Source organism: Natrix helvetica (assembly GCF_964273705.1).
Source record: "Natrix helvetica genome assembly, chromosome: 2".
Taxonomy (NCBI): domain Eukaryota; kingdom Metazoa; phylum Chordata; class Lepidosauria; order Squamata; family Natricidae; genus Natrix; species Natrix helvetica.
This window is the reverse complement of record NC_138552.1, coordinates 127,766,126-127,783,757: the sequence shown is the minus strand read 5'-3', so window position 1 is coordinate 127,783,757 and position 17,632 is coordinate 127,766,126. Positions and strand designations below refer to the sequence as shown.

General features: G+C 44.5%; 2 protein-coding genes across 5 annotated transcripts in view; both read left to right on the top strand.

Annotated features, from left to right (window-relative positions):
• The window catches only part of PELI1 (pellino E3 ubiquitin protein ligase 1), a 68,097-nt gene that overhangs the window by 21,267 nt on the left and 29,198 nt on the right, over positions 1 to 17,632 (top strand). The gene's annotated exons all lie outside the window — the stretch shown is intronic.
• Positions 2,938 to 17,632, top strand: part of WDPCP (WD repeat containing planar cell polarity effector) — a 368,266-nt gene continuing 353,571 nt past the window's right edge. For all 3 annotated transcript variants that reach the window (XM_081940857.1, XM_081940859.1, XM_081940860.1), the window contains exon 1: positions 2,938 to 3,152. The gene's annotated coding sequence lies outside the window, so the exon portion shown is untranslated. The remainder of the gene's footprint in view (positions 3,153 to 17,632) is intronic.

The following is a 17,632-nucleotide window of genomic DNA, read 5'->3' as shown; positions in this document are numbered from 1 at the left end:
CGTCACGGCCTGACCCTGGACTTCCTTTCCCCCCCCCCCCCAAGATCCCGGGTTCGCTGCCCCACTCCCAGGTCACCTCACAAGCTCCAACTAATGAGGGCGGAGATAGACCACCTTTTAGAGATAGCGGCCATAGAAAGGGTACCCGAGGGTCAGGAGGGCACAGGCTTCTATTCCATCCTGTTCCTAGTCCCCAAGCAATCGGGAGGGGTGCGGGCAATCTTGGACCTCAAGCAACTCAACAGGCACCTAGAATACAAGCGTTTCAAGATGCAGTCCCTGCAGACCATCCTGGGTTGCATCAGGCAGAGAGAGACCTCTTGACTTCGATAGACCTGAAGGAGGCGTACCTGCACGTTCCGATTCACCCGGCGCATCGCAGGTTCCTGAGGTTCCAGTTTGCCAACCAGCATTTCCAGTACAGAGCCCTTCCCTTCGGACTCTCGTCAGCCCCACGCACCTTCACCAAGCTGCTGGCCGCCATCGCAGCTCACCTACGCTCAATTCCAGTGAGGCTGGAGTGCTACCTGGACGACATCTTGATCCACTCGTCATCAAGGGATCAGGCGTAACAAGACCTCAACACCACCATTCAGGTCTTGCAACAGCACGGCTTCTCGGTCAACCTGGCCAAGAGCCATCTCAACCCGACCCACAGGATCCAGCATCTCGGCACCATCATCGACTCGGAGTCCTGCAAGGTCTTCCTCACACAAGAGAGAGTGGACAGCATCAGGTCTCTCGTGCGGAGGATCCGGTCCACCAGGTCAGCAACGGTAGTTTCCCTCTCTCAACTGCTAGGGAAGCTGGTGTCCTGCATTTCGGTGGTCCCGTGGGCACGCCTCCACGCGAGGGATCTCCAGTGGTTCCTGCTGCCCCTCCAGAGACGCATGGCCAGCAACTCCAAGAGGGTGATACGTCTCCCTCCCAAGGTAATCCGTTCCCTCCGATGGTGGCAGTCGGACGCTCTCCTAAAGGGTTCCTACTTCAAGGAGCCGGAGCGCCTGGTCATCACGACAGATGCCAGCCTCTTCGGGTGGGGGGCGCGCCTTCAGAACCAGGTGATCCAGGGCAGATGGTCTCCAGCGGAGCTCACCCACAACATAAACTGGCTAGAGCTCCGGGCTGCCAGACTGGCCCTGAAGCATTTCCTCCAGCTGATCAGGGACAAGGATGTGCTGATCCTGACCGACAACTTCGCCACGAAAGTGTACATCAATCATCAGGGCGGCACACGATCTCTTGCTCTGATGACGGAGGCGGAATCCCTGGGTTGGTGGGCGGAACGACACCTCAGGTCTCTGCGGGCAGACCACATCTCGGGAGAGGACAACGCGACTGCAGACTGGCTCAGCAGATCCACCATCCAGAATGTGGAGTGGCGCCTTCACCCAGATCTGTTTCATCAGTTGTCTCTGCGATTCGGCCTTCCAGTTGTCGACCTCTTCACGTCTCCGGCCAACGCCCAGCTACTTCACGAGGTTCCAGTGCCCGGGGGCGGAAGGCACGGACGCTCTTCGTTCTCCCTGGCCTCCGGGTCTGCTGTACGCCTTCCCGCCCCTGCCGCTAATCCCACAGGTCATCGGGAAGATCCTGACAGAGGGAGCGGAGGTACTGTTGGTAGCTCCTCAGTGGCCGAGGAGATCCTGGTTCGCCAACCTGGTCAGTCTCTCAGTGTCTCGTCCCTGGCGCATTCCTCAGGACCGCATCTCCCTCAGCCAAGGGGCCATCCATCACCTGGAACCCCAGTGGCTGAAACTTGCCGTGTGGCACTTGAAGGGGAGATCCTGAGGCTCAGCGCATACTCGGAGAAGGTGATCCGCACCATCCAGGCATCCAAACGTCCATCAACGATCAGAATCTATGAAGCCACCTGGTCGGCCTTCTCTCGCTGGTGCCTTCATCACCAGATCTCTGCCACTTCTGCCACCGTTCCCCAAGTGCTGGACTTTTTGCAGGACGGCCTTGACAGGGGTCTGGCACCAAACACCCTCAAACGCCAGACTGCCGCCTTGGCCTCCATCCTGTCTACTGAGTCGCACCTGTCCCTCAGCAAACACCCGCAGGTGCGCAATTTCCTCAAAGGAGCCACCAATCTGGCTCCTCCTACCATCCACAGGTATCCTACCTGGGACTTGTCCGTGGTGCTACATTCTCTGTCCGGGCCACCATTTGAACCCCTTCGGACAGTTGGACTACGCCACCTGACCCTCAAGACGACGTTCCTCATTGCCATCACTTCGGCACGCCGGATCTCTGAACTGGCGGCCTTGTCAGTCAGAGAGGACCTTTGCGTCATCCACTCCGACAGAGTGATATTACGTCTGGACCCGGCATTCGTACCAAAGATCAACAGCGTTTTCCACCGCTCGCAGGAAGTGATCCTCCCGGACTTCTGTCCGCATCCCAGGCACTCCAAGGAACGTGAGTGGCATAAGCTGGACGTCCGCCGTGCCCTACGGATCTACATGAAAAGAACAGCTCCTTTCCGCAAGTCGGAGGCCCTCTTTGTGTCATTTCAACCTGCCACCATGGGCAAGAAGGTCACCTCCGCTACAGTAGGGCGCTGGATAAGGGCGTGCATCCAGCTGGCCTACGAACATCAGGGCAGGCCGGCGCCTCCTCGTATCACTGCACACTCAACAAGAAGTGCTGCCACATCGGCCGCATGGGCCACCCAGGCATCCATCGAGGACATCTGCCGGGCTGCTACGTGGTCAGGCCCGTCACCGTTTGTCAAGCACTATAGACTGGACACTTTTGCCTCGGGAGAAGAATTCTGCAGAGGGTTGTGGCTAGCCCCGCGCCCGTGAACAGTTCTTCCCTCCCTGGGGGATCATAGCTTTGGCATGGCCCGTGCTTGGACACTCCAAGCAGCGCCTAGGAGAATGACCGTTGTCTTACCTGAATGGTCTTTCTCTAGGCGCTGCGGGAGTGTCCAACCCCACCCTATCAGGGGTCGCGGGGTAGTTTCTTCATTGGACTGGACTATTGCATTGACAGTTCCTTTGGACACTCCTTCGTTTTTAAAACTGAGCCTCTGAGGGGAGCAAGAGGCGGAGCTACAAGAATTCGAACTCAGTCCTTGGGCAGCAAGCTGATGTTAACCCGTGCTTGGACACTCCCGCAGCGCCTAGAGAAAGACCATTCAGGTAAGACAACGGTCATTCTTTTAATTTTTAACCTCCTCCATGTGTATATGTATATTTATATTTATATTTGTACTTATTATTTGTTATGTATTGTGTGGACTGTGCAACGCCCCGAGTCCCTTTTTGGGAGAGGGGGCGGTTTAGAAATGCGAAGAATAAATAAATTAATTAATTAACAGAGTATGAAAATGCAAACATTCAAAGGGAAAGAGAACAAGTTCCAGGGCTGTTCCCATTCCAGTAAAACAGTTGGTTAAAAGAAACAGAAAAGAAAATGCAGTGCTCCAGGCAGAACACAAGATTAGACTAGTTTCCTACAAATTATTAATTACCTGCCTCAACATTTCATAAAAAGATGATGGATAGAAGTTTCAAATTAATGTTAGCAAACAGTAAAGTTCAGAGAAAAATTGTCTCCATATACAGTCTGACAAATGGAAAAAAAGGCTGAGGTAACATACTTAATTTCATAATTTGTTCAGAGGAATAAAAATATTAAACCAACACAGCACAGAATAAATTAAGACCCTAATGTGAGTTCCTGTCTAGACTTACCTATTTCTTCTGAAATAACAGTACCTATACTATAGCATCAGTTCCTTTGCTTCAGTTTTCCTGGATTTCCAAACTCTGGAAAATTCCAAACTTTAATTGGAAGCTGCTTTGAGATGGTAAACTTTACTCATTTCCAGCTTCAGCTCACAGCTTTGCTTCTGATTTTTTTTAAAAAAAAAACTTTTTTCTATATTCAGCAGAAGGAGGGGCTGGGGCAATCTGATTTGGTATACGATTAAGAGCCAACTCGCAATTGAGAGAATGTGGACTGAATATCTGAACCTCTCTAGCAAACAAATTGCACACACAGCAGAGGCATTACAATGCTTCTGTTTTTCTTTGAGTGAGCAGTTTTAATTGTGGGAAGGGGAGATCAAAGCAATAGTTACTGCCTTGTAATATTGCAAAAAGATGATATGAAAGGGGAATACATTTTACTGAATAAGACTGAGACTGATCTGACAGTGGATTTTAAAATGGCAGGCTACAAGAACGATATGGAAAAAGATGTTACACTCAATATACAAAAGAAGCTAGGTAATTAAAAGGGATATGCAAATAACAAACCGAAAGACCCACATAACTTTCCTATATTCTATTTACAAAGACCCTTGTTGAAACTTTGAAGAATCTTGTAAGAAGGGACAAAGAAAAAAATTGAAAGAAATAAAATTCTAGGACATTCTTTGAAAGAACTAAGATCCAGATTATTCAAAGAAAACGGAAGGAATAGAAAGTTGATTTATTTGATCAAGGTTAAATATGTATATTATCTCTAGTAAACCTTAAACAACTGTTGCTGATCAGGACTGAAATGGTGTTTTAAGGATTTGTTTATAGTTAAGAGATGTCATGGCCCTGTAAGAGTCCGGTTCCAAGGAGGAGGGGGAGCAGCCTCTCTGGCCCAGGAGGAGTAACTGGAGAAGTAGGACAAGGAGCAAGTCTACCCTCCTTGATTCATGGTTGCTGGACAAGCAGTGCCTGAAGTTGGAGATTCTGTCACTTGTTAGCCAAGACTGTATGGACTTCTGCTATAATGCAATGCATACTACATTAAACACACAGCTGATTTTCAAGTTGGCTCAGAATGCAGCACTCTATCTATGGGTGGGCAAGAGCTACCAAAATCACATATCTTCATCAGTGATGTGATACTGTTCTGGCTCTGAATTTTTGGTTTGGACCTAAAAAGTCCTTTATTGCTTGTGGATCTGATATCTTCAGGAACCACCTCTTTTTAAACACATTTCTCATTGAACATGTTAACATTTAGAACTATTATAAATGTATTATGGTATGGTGGGGGGGGGGGTTATGTCGAAGAAATCTTTCTATTCATTCTGTATACTACCCATAGTGTAAGAATGTATTTTAAATTTTATTTCATGCTCATACTATTATCTAGATGAAGGCAGTAATACAAGCATTTGATAATACATAGTATTACTTGAGAAGTTTTTGGTGTGTGCATTTTCTTCACTTTGTAATCTGATTTGCAATAATGTAATGTCAATGTAACATACTCATTGGAACGTAGAAAGCATTTGTTTTTCTCTCTGGCAGGTGCATATGGAAGAAATAAGCAGCATAGCAAAGTGTTTGTAAATTGTGATAAATAATTTATCAAAACAAACTAACCAATGGCCCTATGAACCTGATGTATTGAGTTATTAATTAACGAGAAAACCAGTGAATTAAAAATCATACATTTTTAATTCACTGGTTTTCTAGGATTGGATATAACACTAAAACTATAATTTGTCAAAATATAATTGCAAGCTTCTAATTCTCTTGTTGAAAAGAAGAGTACTGCAGACAAAATCTTGCCCAACTTCATTTACATAGTCAAAAATCAATGTTGCTTTATGTTTGAATAGAGCCATTGATCTGTTATGAAGATTGGGTTAAGCCATAATATTTGGTTTTTATTTAGCTCATTGTCTAAATCTTGTCAATTTTTATATATTCAATGAACCATAGTTAGGCAAATCATGGCTTCCTGCAATGTACTAACCCAACTATTGAGTCTTTTATCTTCTTTCTAGTGGTCTGTATCTTTTAAAGAAAATTAAAGCTACAAGAAACATTTTCAAATTGCATTACAGCAGTTCTTTACAATATATCAAAGCCTAAACAGGGATGGTTTGGGCTGAACGTGTTCTTTGTTTAGAAGCTGGAATTTTGTGAGGTCTCTTACCATCACTGGAGTGTACAAATAAATAAAATTGCTCCTAATGCCCTTTGCAAAATCTTAAGCTACATTCCGTTCAGACAGTTTGAAACCAGTGGTTACATCCAACAATGCACATGTGGACTTTGGCTCTTGTTCTGTAATGAGCTTTTCCTGTCTTTTCCTTGCTCTGACTTGCATGTCTACAAAATCTGTTGTGCAGGTTCCTGCAATTCCAAAAAGAGGCTAAGGACTCTGGAAAGAAACTATGGAGAGAGAGAAGGAATCTGCTATGCTGGTAGATCCCACTAAAGTTATATGTGTACAATACAATCATGTGCTATCTTCATTTTTGCTTTTATACCTGTGGTGAGGAAGCCTTTTTCAACAGACTTCGGAAATTCAGTGTGTGTGTGTGTGTACATAGACATTGAATTTTACATATATATAAAACATTAACCATGGAAGCTGTCTATTGATTTGGGATACCATTACACATTGACATCAGAATTTTGTCTTCATGTTAAAAGCTGTGCTACCTTTCTTCATCTTGCTCCAAAGGATGCTTTGCTAGCTAGTAGCAAAAGGAACCAGAGGCACAAACCTCCAGGCTTCAGGAATGAGTGGGAGTTCATACTGATGAACAGTCTTGAAGCAGGTGGTGTGTAGGCCTTTCCTTCTGTGCAGTTGCTGGGGAACTTTTCTGTCGAGATACTGAAGAAGTGGGTGGAGAGAGCTGGTGGAAATAGAATTGTGGGGAATGATTAACTTATGCAGTGCACAATTAGGGATCATTTGTGCTCTTTTGGTCTTGTGAATTGTTTGGATTTCTCATAAGGCTGAATGCATAAAGCGGGCCATGTTAAGGACGCAAGCCAGATACCAATGGATTTTCCTACAGGTAGGGCTGTTACCTTTTGTTTTTAATTCTAAGTTTGCACCTGGGGAGAAGGGGATTGAAAAGTTTATTTCTGGCTGTATATCGCCCACAGATTATTAAGTTGAATAGGGAAAAGGTTGACTTGAAATAATGTTGTGTAAGTATATCTGTGCTGAAATAGCTTAAATTGATACTCATATTCATTTCAGCTTCAGATTTAATTTTCATTGTTTAGATTAACTGTTGACCCTCATGGCTTTCTAGAAGGCCATAAAGGCTTTTCTCCTAGTTTAGACAAGAATGTCTGAGGTATGTTTCCATTGTAAATTTGTTACAGTAGTTAGTACTGATTATTGTGCTATAGTTACTTTTTTCTGCACTTTGTGATTAAAAATTTTATTACAGCTTATGTATGAAAGATGAGTAGCTACATAACTTATCTAAATTAAGTACACAAAGTTTGGGGTAGTTATTTATCTGGGATGGTCAAATTCCTTGACGAGGAATATATCCTTGAGAGCAAGTTTGGCATTTGTTCTGAATAGCAAACATTATTTTAGACATTAAGTATCAAGTAATAAGGAAGCTTGCAGAGTTATTTACTTGCAATAAGATATGCCTCCTTTTTTCTTTTACCTCACTTCAATTGAATTTGATTATTCTCATTTTCCTATAGTTTAAAGGAGGATATTGCCATGAAGATGATAAGAATGAGAAGGTTATGTGCCTGTATTTTTGAATGAAGAAGGCAAAAGTAATTTTGAATCCTAAAATTTCTTAGTGTTTATTTAAATACTGAATGTTCTAATTGATATTCTAATGATTAAATGATCTTGGGGAGTAGGGAAGGCTAATGTTTAGGAAAAAAGAATGTAGAATTTTTAAGATACACAAAACTGTTATGTATCATCCAATTCATTTTGAACGGAATTTCTTATCCTGGGCAATGTAAACTCAGCATACTGAGATCTAGTTTGAATGACAATAATTCCACTGTTGGAGACATACACTAGGCAGCAAAAGGGAGCCAGCCAACTGGCACTATAGGGGCTTTTATGACAAAGGGTAAGCTATGCTGTGCTGTTATTCATAAGTATCTTGTGTGTTCCAAGTGCTATGTTAGTACAATGGGATTTGCTTTATAGTAGGACACGTAGAGAGGGAGGCACTAAAGTTTAGTACTATGGAAACAGTCGTGGCTGTTTTTAAAAAGGGTGCTGCATAAAGCAGATTGGCTTGCTTGGGGCTCCCTGGTGAGGTTCACAATCATTTGATTTGAACCTTTGTTTTCCACTGCCCTAAAGCCACAGCATTTGCACTGGAACTTCATATTGCTCATATAATGGTACATTTATTGACTAACGTTGAAACAGAAAACATGTCAGACTAGTACTTGATATGTATCTGCAAATGATGTAAGTTAGTTTTCTTGAAATGCTGGTTAAGCTAGTTTAGTGGTGGGTCATTAACTACAAGGCCTGTTGGAACTGAAGGCACTAATGGAAATTAACCCAAACCTATTTTTGTGATATAGTAAACCATAATGACTCTAGCCTGAAGAAGTTTTCAAGCTGCTCTAACAAGAAAGTGAATGCTCCTAGATATCTGATTTCATAATTGTACAGCACGTAAAATGGCGATAGCTAGTAAGTACATGCAGAGAATTCAAAGCAAAAAGAATTGGAAGATGGCCAGTAAGTTCTCTGTGGAGTTTGGGGAGGCTTCAGAATAATTTGGAAGACTTCTCCTTTCATTATAGAAAAAAAATCTTTGGGGGGGGGGAGTCAGGAGAAATTAAAACTTGAAAGGAAAATCAGAGTAGCTTTGATTTTACCTTTTTGATTTTGCTTCTAAATGTCAAAGAATCAGTCATACTAACTCTATGATGATATCACTACTAATAGTTGCGTGTCCACTTGCTGTGGGTGTTCACAATTTATCTCATTTATAATTTATCTGCATATATTCAGATCTGGCACTAGACATATCAGTGCTTAGCTAAAGTCATATTCCTTGCACATATCCTCTCCCCCACCCCCACCCCCTGATTTGATTCATCATCCAGTGTTGCTAGAATTTCAAAAATGTGCCCCCTTTGCTTCTTTTTTTCTTTTTGAGTTTTGAATAGTAAGCTTTACACTTACTATTTTTATCCCATACATTTTCTTTCTTTCTTTGCACATTTTACCCTATTTTCACAGTAATTAATTTTAATTACCTCAACATCCATTTTTGTCATATGGCAACAATTCCGAAAAATGTATTTAACTTTAGAGCGGATGCATTAGCTTACAGAGTATGCTGTGATTGCTTTTCACTTTTTTATGTGTATTTTTCTGAAGTCTCTTCCATTTTGGAAGACCTGTCTCCCCAAATATGCCACCCCTTAGATGTTATTCACTTAAATCATTTCCAATGTTCTACAGTCTTTGCAGTCCTGCAAACATTACAAAACATTCAAAAAGTAAGTTAATGAGCAGTGGCTTATAGTCTCCTGATAAATTCACACTGTGACCTTAGGTAAAACTAGTCCTTTAAGTTTTACTTTACTGCATGTTAAAAATGAGGCATGTTTGATTCAGTTTTCTGGCAGTGGGATCACAGATTTGTCTGTTTGGAAAACTTCACTAATTCGTGCTTCTGATGACAGCTGAACAGCATGCCATTCAGTTGCTATGTGAACATAGTAGTGTGATGGTGGCATGTAAAAACTTCCTGTAGGTTTAACCAGTGCATTTGGAGCATACAGGGCAATAGTACTGACCTTCATGAAATTTGCCTATTGTGCTCCTCTGAAACATTTTCTATATTCATAAGACAGCAGCCAGACTGGGTATGCTCCGTCCATTAACCAATCGGACTGAGTCTACACTTATGATGGCTCCTCCCCAGTTTCAGACTCAATCCAACCTGGACTGGCTGTGAGAATTGATCTCCCCTCCAAATTATTTAATTATATCTTTAATTGGTGAATTTTCCCAAAAAAAATTGTTGTTCCTTTAAATTGGTTCCTTAAATAATCCTTTATTCTACAAATTGGAGGGAAATTCGAAACTGATCTCTGGCTGCCTCTCCTCAGCCGTCTGATTGTCTGTGGCCACAAGTTCATTCAGGAAGCCTGCCTTGCAATCAGATCAGCCAGCTCACGAGCTACGGCTCCACGACTGTTTCCCCGTGGCGCTCCTTGATTCTGAGTACTTGGAGGGACGCGTGACTGGCCGTTTTGCGCACAGCGGTTCCAAGCAAGTCCGGTGGCCATTCTGCGGATCGCCTGGCCATACTTAGTATCGGCAGCCATTTTGCGGGTTGGAAAAGCCCGCAAAGATAGTGGTGGCCATTTTGAGGCTCAAAAAAGCCTCAGAGAAAAAAAGGAAAGCATTTTGGACGTTTTAAAAAAGACGCAACCTATACAGCAGCTGTTTGGAGTGCCCAACAACGGGGGATCACCCCAGGTGGACCGGATCAGGAGTGCCTGGCCAGCAAACGGGTGAGACTGTTGCCTATCTTATTGGGGTGTTGATTTATGTTTGGGGAAATGGCTGATCCAGCTATGGATATGAATGCAGGATTAGAGGAGGCAGGGGCAAAAAGCAGCAGGAAGAGGCAAGCCAAAGAGGCCCCTTCCACAGGAGTAAACCCTAAGGTCTCTTAAGCGACTACAAGGGCAGAAGACTGCAAGCAGAAGCCCTTGAGAAAGAATTTCAGAGGGCCCCAAAACAACAACATACTCTAACTGACCAGCCCTCCCTCCGAGGATCACCAAGTGGCATCTCCAGCTCCACCTGTCTTGCCTCCCCAGCCTATTCAGAAGGGGAATTGTCTTCTTCGGAGTCCTCATCTTCGATGGAACCTGACAACAGAGGCAATTTTTTTGATGTCCCTTTCAATAGGGAGCGCACCTTTGAACAGGCTTCCTTCCCGGTTACACATGGCTCTGCCCCCCCCCCCATGTACACCTCTCCTGCTGATATGGCAACCATCATTGCTGAAACCATTAAACAGGTCATGGCTGCTGGCCTACAAGAGCAACCCCAACCTGCTCCATCACATGGCCATAAGCATAAATCTTCTGCTGCGGCTCAGCAACCTGATCCCTCTGCCTCTACTTCTCAGGCCTCAATTGGCGGGGAGCAAGATAACCTGCAGGACTCAGACCTGTCTGATGATGAGGTGGTCACCCCAGACACCCCTGCCTTTACCGGATTATTCAAAACTTATTGTTTCAAGTTCCTTCTTCTTAAGGCCATTAAAGCTGCTAACTTACCATCTTCTGCTTCAGCTTCTACTTCACAGGATAAACCGGCAGAACCGGGTTCAACTGAGGGTCCCAGTACCCCATTCACCGAACCCACAGTGGAAAAATAAGTGATCCCTGTTCCCAAGATATTCCTGAACATCATCCAGAAGGAGTGGGAGTCTCCAGGCACGGGCCCACAGCCGACCAACCGTGACAAACATCTCTACAACATTGCACCAGACCTCACCAAGTTCTTCGAGACTCCCCCAGTGGACACACCATTGCAGCCAGTCTTCACCTACTGTGGTCTCTAGAGCCCCTGAGGAGGCAGCCGCCATTTTTCATGTAGGAAATGACTATCTGGATTCTCTTCTGATCAGAGGCCACCTGGCGTTCTTTGCCCACCGCTGGGAGGAGACCACAACAGACAATTGGGTACTCTAAACTGTCACATTTGGTCTCATGCTAGAATTCCTCTCCATCCCCCAGGAACACTTCGTGCCATGCCCAGTGTCTCGGTGTCCTTGCAAGGGGGCACTGATGGATCAGGCCATTCAGCACCTGTTGGAGATCTGGGCCATCCAACCGGTTCCTCCCCTTCAGGAAGGGCAGGGTTTTTATTCCCGCCTGTTTGTGGTACCAAAGAATTCCGGGAGATGGAGAGCAATTTTAGATCTAAAAACATTGAACCGCCACATTGTCTGTCAGCAGTTCAAAATGCATTCTCTGCACATCATCCTCAAGGCGGTCAGGAAAGGCGACTTCCTCACGTCAGTAGGCTTGACCGAAGCTTACTTTAATATCCCCATCTTCATAGACCACCGAAAATATCTCCGCTTCTCCTAAGGGAGGAAGCACTTCCAGTACCAAGCTCTTCCATTAGGTCTATCCTCTGCTCCCAGGGTATTCACAAAGGTACTGGCAACACTAGCCGTCCACATCAGGTCATCTCCAGTTCGGATTTTCTGTTACCTGGACAACATCCTCTTGTTGTCCAGGTCTCCGGTTCAGGCAGAAAGAGATCTCGCCCTCACCATTCACACCTTGCGGAATCACGGGTTCGGGGTGAATCTCAAAAAGAGTCACTCGTTCCCAGCACTCACCTTCTCCACCTCAGGGTCTTGATAGACACCATGGTGGAGAGGGTGTTCCTATCCAATGACCGCATTCTCAGTCTGAGGGAACTTGTCAAGAAGGTGCTACGTCTACGCAAGTCATCCCTTCTTCTTTTCTCCCAAGTCTTGGGCAAGATGGTATCCTGCTTCGGGATTGTCCCGTGGGCCAGGTTTCACAGCAGGAGCCTTCAATGGTTCATGTTTCCACATCAAAAGGCCAACAGGAGCAGCTCTTCTCTCAGGGTCCACCTTCCCAGACAGGTATTACACTCTCTCAAATGGTAGCAGTTCCCGACAATTTTGCAAGGGACCTTCTTCAGAGAGCTGTGCCATCTCACACTTACGATGGATGCAAGTCTGACAGGATGGGGGGCACACATGCAGGACTTAGTGGCTCAGGGTCAGTGGTCCCTCAAAGAGAGCCAAAACAGCATAAATTGGCTAGAATTGCAGGCGGTTCGCCTCGCCCTCAGACACTTCCACCTCAGAGTTCAGGCCCGTCACATATTAGTCCTCACGGACAGGGGGGAACTCGTTCCTGGTCCCTGATGCAGGAATCCAACCTGTTGTGCCAGTGAGCGGAATCTCACCTGTCATCTCTCAGGGCAGAATACATCTCAGGTCTCCAACGTCCAAGCAGACTGGCTGAGCCAGACAACCATAGATCAGGTGGAGTGGACCATCCATCTGAGCCTCTTTCATCGACTGATACTACGGTTCGGCCTCCCAGTCCTAGACCTGTTCACGACGGCAGACAACAACCAGGTACCCAGGTATTACTTGAGGTTCATGGACCCCATGGCAGAAGGAGTAGATGCTCTCAGATGCCAGTGGCCCAAGGGTCTCCTGTATGCATTTCCTCCCCTTCCCCTCATTCAGAGGGTAATTCAAAAAATGCTGGAGCAGGAGGCAGAACTGTTGCTGCTAGCGCCGAATTGGCCACGCCAGCCTGGTATGCTGACCTAGCGACTCTGTCAATCTCCACCCCATTGCACTTCCCACAGTCTCTCCTGTCTCTACACCAAGGGTACGTTTGTCATCTCAACTCCCAGTGGCTGCAGTTAACCGCATGGCGATTGAGCAGCAAGCCTTAACAGCAGATAACATCTCGCTCGACGTCATTGCTACCATTCAGACATCACACAGAAGCTCTACTAACCACATTTATGATGCCACGTGGCAGACGTTTGCTCTGTGGTGTTCCAACCAGATAGTTGACCCACTTAGGGCATCCATTCCACAGATATTGGACTTCCTGCAGAGGGGGCTTGAACAGGGACTTACCCCTAACACGCTACGCCGACAGGTGGCTGCTCTGGTATCCGAACATCTGCCTTCTCACCCCTTGATCCAGAAATTTCTCCGTGGAGTGTCCAACCCGTGTCCTCCTGCCATATATAGATATCCGACTTGGGACTTGCCTCGTGTCCTAGAGGCTTTGACTTCCACGCCCTTTGAACCTATGAGATCTACTTCTTTGAAACCGTTGTCCTTTAAAACGCTGTTTTCGGTGGATGTAACCTCAGCCAGACTTATTTCTGATTTGGCTGCTCTTTCAGTCAGGCATGACTTGTGCGTGTTCCATCCAGACCGGGTTGTCTTAAGACTGGACCCGACATGCATACCAAAGGTCAATAGCTGTTTCCACCGAGGTCAGGAGTTGACCATACCTGATTTCTGTCCATCTCCCCGTCACAAGAGGGAGCGCAAGTGGCACACTCTTGACATACATTGTGCCCTCAAGATCTACATCGACCACACCACCTCGTTCCGCCACTCAGAAGCACCCTTCATCTCTTTTTGCCAGGCCTCCTTGGGTATCAAGGCTTCATCTAGTCTGGGGCACTGGATAAGAGCCTGTATTAAACTGTCTTATGAACTTCAATCCATATAGGTCCCTGCAAACATTACAGCTCACTCTACATGTCGCGCTGCGACATCTGCAGCTTGGTCCACTCAAGTCACCTTGGAAGAAGTCTGCTGGGCAGCCACCTGGACATCTCCCACAGTCTTCATACGTCATTACAAGTTGCATCGGCTGACACGGCTTTTGGGCGCAGGGTGCTACAACAAGTGCTTGTGCCCTAACGGACCTTTTTTACAATTTCCCACCCTAGTGGACAGCCCAGTCTTTGGTACATCCAGTCTCACTGCTGTCTCTACGATAACAGGAAAATGGGCATTGGTTCTTACCTGATATGCTCATTTTCTGCTAGAGTAGAGACAGCAGCATGGGTCACGCGAGGGAATTCCTTGTGCGGAGGAGAGAGATACAGTGACTATGGACTTTCACTTTTTGCTCACAATTCTCACTTGAGAATCTACAGTTTTTCCTTCATCTGAAACTGGGGAGGAGCCACAAGGGCCCGATGACATCATAAGTGTAGACTCAGTCCGATTGGTTAATGGACAGAGCATACCCAGTCTGGCTGCTGTCTCTACTCTACCAGAAAATGAGCGTATTTGGTAAGAACCAACACCCATTCTGTGTCACAAGCTCAACTTTTGTAATGTTCAAGAACATTGGAAATGATTTTTTTAAAACCTGCAATAGGAGGACCTCATACTTCTAAAAGAACATGACTCAATCTTTTGAAATTGTTTGATTTGCAAATTTGCATGGATTTTAGTGGCAATGATAAAAATAAATTAGTCCATGTTTTATTTTGCAATGGACAATGTTTCTATATAAAATGTTTTCTTACAAACAGGCAGAGGAAAAAATTTGTACCAGCAATTTTAATCACTGCTGTTTTCTGTTTTAATTCTTTGGCTTTAGAATTGTTGTAAAATGTCTTAACATTATTTCTAAAATGGAATATATTCAGCTCTTCAGTTACCTTTCTGCCACACTGGTGAGTGCAGACTTGCTTTCTAAGTCTCCAAATATACAAATTATATATATACACAGGAGCAGACTGTATCTTTCTAATTTGTGTTCTAAATCAGCGGTCCCCAGTGGTCCCCAACTTTTCTGGCTCCATGAATCAGCAGAAATGGTGATGGGGGAGGGGATGGTTTCACAGGTGCACACACCGCTTCACAAATGGAGCGTTCCACTCTCACCTTCCGCTTGTGTGGCCCAGTTCCCATTGCGTTTGGGGAACCACAAACTGAATAGTGGTGGCAAGTAATCCCCATTAAAATTGTTACAAATTTTAAATAATTTCTAGAATTACAGCCAATTACAGGGAGATTTCTGAGAACTGCCAAAGAACTTGGAGTTGACTTCTTTGATTTGAGAAAACAGGAGTTGAGAAAATGTTTGAAATGTATTTCCTCATTGATTTCTGTAATATGAGTTGTGTTAATATCTTAAATGAGATTGAGATATGTCATTAATAATTGTGCCTTTAGCGTAATGGGAGCAAAAGGACCATTATTAGTTTGAATAATTGTGTAATCATATTTGCTTATGTATGTGCAGAAGTTGAAAAAATATTGTAGCAAAAAAACAAAAATCCCACAGTATCAATTATTTTGTGTATGCATTATAAAGTACTGCATATAAGGCATAGTTTATGTAATAGCAATAGCCCTTAGAGTTCTATATCGTCCTTCACTACCCTTTCTAAAAGCAAATAACTGAAATGCATTTTGAAGTACTTCCAGTTTTGAGAAAATCTGGATTCAACCTAAATAAGTAAAATTAAACTGAAGCCAATTATTGTTTGGAGATTAATTTGGTTCCTTCAAAATTAATTTCATGTCCTGTAGCTTTAAGATGCTGGAAAAGGGAGGAAGTTTTTTCTTTTTTTCTTACTGCGTTCTTGTGTTCTGCGATGCGTGCATGTATTCTCCTGTTCGTTTGTCCTCTGTATGTTGCAGGGCAGATTTTGCATGGTATTTCATAGACTCCTTGGTTTTCTAGCTGGATTTTGTCTTTGGGGTTTCTTAAGATGTTGGCTATTTTTTAGTCAGTGTTGAAGGCTGTCTTGATATTGTGTTTGTGGAGAATTTTGCTGATGTTATCTGTGGTGCCTTTGATGTAAGGGAGGAGGGCAATGCCATTGTCCTGTTCTGTGTCTCGGTTCTTGGGGGGAGTCTCCCTTTGGATTAGGTTGGTAATTGTTTTTCTTTGGAATCTGTTGGAGATTAATACGTTTGTGAGAGTGTGTAATTCAGTTTTCAGGTGGTCTTTGTCAGCTAGGCGTTTGGTTCTGGAGATAAGGGTCTTGGCTACAGAGTTGATTTGTGCAGGGTGGTGATGGGATTGTGCGTTTAAGTAGCGGTTGATGTGTTTTTTTCCAGTAGATGGAATGTCCTAAGGAGCCATTGGTTTTTTGTTTTGTTTTTTTGTAAATTAGGACGTCCAGAAAGGGAAGTTGGTTGTTTGCTTCTATTTCCATAGTGAATTGTATTTTGGGGTGTAGGCTGTTGAGATGTGTGAGGAAGTTGTCCAGTTTTTCTTTCCCCTGTGGCCAAATCACAAAAGTGTCATCAACATATCTAATCCAGAGTTTGGGTTTGTGTTCAGATTTGTCTAAGGCGTTAGTTTCAAAATGTTCCATGTATAAGTTTGCGATGACGGGTGAGAGGGGTGATCCCATGGGTGCTCCTTCTATCTGTTTGTATCTTTGTCCATTATGGATGAAGTATGTGTTGGTTAGGCAGTGGTTGGTCAGGTCCAGGATGTGTTTAGGGGGTTGTGTTTGTTCTGGATAGCTGTCAAGACTTCTTTTATAGGCACTTGGGTGAAGAGGGATATGACATCGAAGCTCATGAGTAGGTCATATCCCTCGCAAACTTATACATGGAAAATTTTAAAACTAACGCCTTAGATAAATCTGAACACAAACCCAAACTCTGGCTTAGATATGTTGTTGACATTTTCGTGATTTGGCCACAAGGGAAAGAAAAACTGGACAACTTCCTCACACATCTCAAAAGCCTATACCCCAAAATACAATTCAGTATGGAAATAGAAGCAAACAACCAACTTTCCTTTCTGGATGTCCTAATCTACAAAAAACCCAATGGCTCCCTAGGACACACCATCTACTGGAAAAAAACACACACCAGCCACTACTTAAACGCACAATCCCATCACCACCCTGCACAGATCAACTCTGTAGCCAAGACCCTCATCTCCAGAACCAAACGCCTAGCCGACAAAGTCCACCTGAAAACTGAATTACACACACTCACAAATGTATTAATCTCCAACGGATTCCAAAGAAAAACAATTACCAACCTAATCCAAAGGGAGACTGTCAGCCTCTGTTTCGCTATTCATTTTCGGCTGCCATTGAAATGGGGGGGGGCTGGTATTTGGGAGGGGAAGATTTGTTACAGGAGAGATTGTTAAGAGGGAGTTTTGTTCTCACCATCTACTGCGCATGCTGAAGGCTAGTGTTTAGAGTTGGTCAAGACCAACCATCCTGCATACCAACCCGATGATGCTCCTTGGAGATGAAACCCACATGACACCTGAGAGATTTGCAGATTGGACAATGGGATGGGGCTTACCGGGGGGGAGGGGGTTGGACAATATTGATATGTATGATTTCGCACGCTTTTGCC